This window comes from Arachis duranensis, chromosome 10 (genome assembly GCF_000817695.3).
Source record: "Arachis duranensis cultivar V14167 chromosome 10, aradu.V14167.gnm2.J7QH, whole genome shotgun sequence".
Classification (NCBI taxonomy): domain Eukaryota; kingdom Viridiplantae; phylum Streptophyta; class Magnoliopsida; order Fabales; family Fabaceae; genus Arachis; species Arachis duranensis.
Window position 1 is genome coordinate 62,076,906 of NC_029781.3, and position 3,792 is coordinate 62,080,697.

Genomic DNA, 3,792 nt, shown 5'->3' on the forward strand with positions numbered 1-3,792 from the left:
TCAAGAATGGCCGCCATCAGTTCTAGCTTATACCACGAAGATTCTGATTAAGGAAGCTAAGATATGCTCATTCAATCTGATGTAGAATGGAGGTGTTTGTCAGGCACACGTTCATGGATTGAGGAAGGTGATGAGTGTCACGGATCATCACCTCCTTCACAATTAAGCGCGAATGAACATCTTAGATAGGAACATACACACGTTTGAATGAAATAGAAACAATTGCATTAATTCATTGAGACGCTGCAGAGCTCCTCACCACCAACAATGGAGTTTAGAGACTCATGCCGTCAAAAAGCATGTAATTCAGATCTGAAAATGTCATGAGGTCCCAAGTACATCTCTAAAAGTTGTTTAAATAGTAAACTAGTAACCTAGGTTTACAGAAAATAAGTAAACTATGATAGATGGTGCAGAAATCCACTTCTGGGGCCCACTTGGTGTGTGCTGGGGCTGAGACTTGAGCTTCTCACGTGCCTGGGGCTGTTTTGGGTGTTCAATGCCAGGTTGTAACCTGTTTCTGGCGTTGAACTGCAGCTTGTAACCTGTTTCTGGCGCTGGACGCCAGACAGCAGCATGATACTGGCGTTGAACGCCAGTTTACATCGTCTATCTTCGCGCAAAGTATGGACTATTATATATTGCTGGAAAGCCCTGTCTACTTTCCAACGCCGTTGAGAGCGCGCCAATTGGACTCTTGTAGCTCCAGAAAATCCATTTCGAGGGCAGGGAGGTCAGAATCCAACAGCATCAGCAGTCCTTTTTCAGCCTAACTCAGATTTTTACTCAGCTCCCTCATTTTCAGCCAGAAAATACCTGAAATCATAGAAAAATACACCAACTCAAAGTAAAGTCCAGAAATATAATTTTTGCCTAAAAACTAATAATATTCTACTAAAAACTAATTAAAACATACTAAAATCTACATGAAATTACCCCCAAAAAGCGTATAAAATATCCACTCATCAGAAGGCTTAAAAGAAAGATTGTAATTGGGTTTATTGTTGGATTGCCCTCTAGTCACTAACACCAATCCCTTTTAATTAAGTGGGTTGCAACTTGTGAACGGACGTAGCATTCCAACTTGTTTGACTTTCCCTTACCTAGTAAGAGATAACTAAATAGGATAACCTTTAATTAGCAATTAATCTAGAGAGTAATCCAACAATAATGGGACTTCCAACTAATCAACTCCCAGTCAAGGCTTTTATTTATATTATTCAAATTCTCCAATTTTATTTCCTGTTTACCCAACTCAAACCTTTTTGAAAACATCTGATTAATAAAATAGCACACTTTTCTGCAACTCGTTGGGAGACGACCTGGGATTCATACTCCCAGTATTTTAATTTTAAATTTCTGTGATACCTTTCTAAATTGAAAAGTGGATTTCTGGTGAGTTAAGAACTATACTTGCAACGTATATATTTTAATAATTTTTTAATTCGCCAATTTTCGCCCGCATCAATTTTTGGCGCCGTTGTCGGAGAGTTGCAATAGAGTGCTAAAGTTATTAATTAGAATTTATTTATTTGCATTTTTTTGTCACTATGAGCTGTACGTTTCTTTCGTTAAATGACGCGTTCACTTCTTGATCCAAGCTTGCCGGTATTTGACCCTGAAATTGAAAAAACTCTTTCACGTATAAGGCAAGCTAGGCGTCGGTGACTCCTCTTTGAGGACGAACCTAAACCGTCATCTAAGGAAGAAACAAGCTCCCTCTCTATTGATCCAGTTCATTTACGTGTAGGTGACATGGCAGCGCCTAGAAGAGTCACTATCTAGGAGGAAGGAGCCCCTGATTTTACGCTCCAACCATTCCAGGCACACTACCCAGCAATAGTTGTAGATTTTGAAATAAAGTCTTCACTACTCAACTTGATGCCCAAGTTTCATGGCTTACCTACTCAAGAGCCTATCAAGCATCTTAGGGATTTTCAGACTGCTTGTTCTACTGTTAAGCGTGATGGCACTAATGAAATCTCCATTCTGCTGAAAGCCTTCCCATTTTCTCTGGAGGGAAAGGCAAGAGAGTGGTACTACACTTAACCCATAACAACTGTTTCCAACTGGGATACACATAGGAGAGAGTTTCTGGATAAATTCTTTCCGGCTGAAGTTGCCGATAAGCTGAGGAAGGACATGTCTATAATCGTTCAGGATGAATTTGAGACCCTCTATGAATACTTGGAACGCTTTAATAATCTTCAAGACGCATGCCCCCATCATATGATTGACAAGATAGTGTTGCTCGGTTACTTTACACAGGGTTTGAAATCTTAAGATAGGACCACACTGGAAGGTGCTAGCAATGGTTCTATGAAAAAGTACAAGACTACGAAAGAAGCATGGCAATTGAGCAGCAACTTAGCTGACTCTACTAGGAATCATAGGCAAAGACAAAGTCGGTCAAGAGCTGTTGCAGAGGTATCCACTAGTAAAGAGACTGCTACTATAGCTCAGAGCTTATGTGAAATGACTAACTTGCTGAAGCAGATGCAACTGAATCAGCAACAACCTCAGCAAGTTCAGCCTTCTCCAACACAGCACAGCCAGCAGTTGGTTCCACAAAGAGTATACAGAATCTGTGCAGATTACAGTCACTATACCGATGAGTGTCTGCAACTCCAACCAGAAGACAACACTGTAATAGCCACTCATAACTTTCATGACCGCCCCAATCAAGGGTACAATCAAGGTGGCAACTATAACCAAGGATGGCAGGATAACTCTAACGAAGGTTGGAGAGACAATTCTAACCAGGGTTGAAGGGACAATTATAACAGAGGAGGCAGAGATAATAATGGAAATCAGAGGTAGAATAACAATAACAATTTCAAGCAGCAGAATCAAAATCAGTCCTACAGAGCACCTCATTTAAGACAACCTCAAGCTTCTCAGCAGACCTTTCAGATCACTTACCCCTCTTCATCTCCTAATGATGAATTACTACAAGACATTGATCAGAGATAACAGGCCATGGAAAACAACCTTACTTCTACTCTGAATGGTTTGAATTCTACTTTGCAAGCCCTTGTCTCACAGATTGGATCAATGAACAACTCCAACAACCAGTCCTCAAGCTCTGGTGGACTCCCCTCTCAACTATTACCCAACCCAAAGGGTGGTATTAATGCCATCACCCTAAGGTCCGGAACCACATTGCAAGAGAGGAAACAGGAAGAGCCCACTCCATCTGAACACACCTCAGCTGAAGAGGTAGTGGAAATAGAAGATGTTGAAGAAGAAAAGAGTATACAAGACATGGTTGAAGATGAAGATGCCAAATTACAGAAAGAAACACCAAGGGGTGCGGACACTATAGAGGACGCCATTCCTATTCCATTTCCACAACTTGCAAGGAAGCCCAGGAAGCAGTTGGAACCTGATCCCAAAATGGTAGAAATCTTCAAAAAGGTTGAGGTAACTGTTCCCCTTTTTGATGTCATTCAACAGGTACCTAAATATACAAAGTTTCTAAAAAATTTGTGCATACATAAAGACAAAATTAATGAATTAGAAACTATTCCTTTAGGAAGTTCTATATCTGCTTTAATGGGAAATTTACCTGAAAAGTGTAGTGACCCAGGTCCTTGTATAGTTAGTTGTACTATTGGTGGTGTAGTAATTTATGATTGCATGTGTGATTTAGGAGCATGTGTTAGTATAATGCCTTTATCTGTATATGATGTTTTGAGGCTCCCTCCCTTAAAAAGGTCGGCAGCTCGTTTTGTGTTAGCAGATAAAAGCATTATTACAGTGGCTGGAGTTGCTGAAGATGTTTTAGTGAAC

At 40.4% G+C, this 3,792-nt stretch overlaps 1 non-coding gene across 1 annotated transcript; it reads right to left on the minus strand.

Annotated features, from left to right (window-relative positions):
* Nucleotides 1-2,127: 2,127 nt before the first annotated feature.
* On the minus strand, nt 2,128-2,235 carry LOC127743722 (small nucleolar RNA R71). The gene has a single exon (XR_008005105.1). It is a non-coding gene; the product is annotated as a small nucleolar RNA R71 (small nucleolar RNA).
* Nucleotides 2,236-3,792: the final 1,557 nt, after the last annotated feature.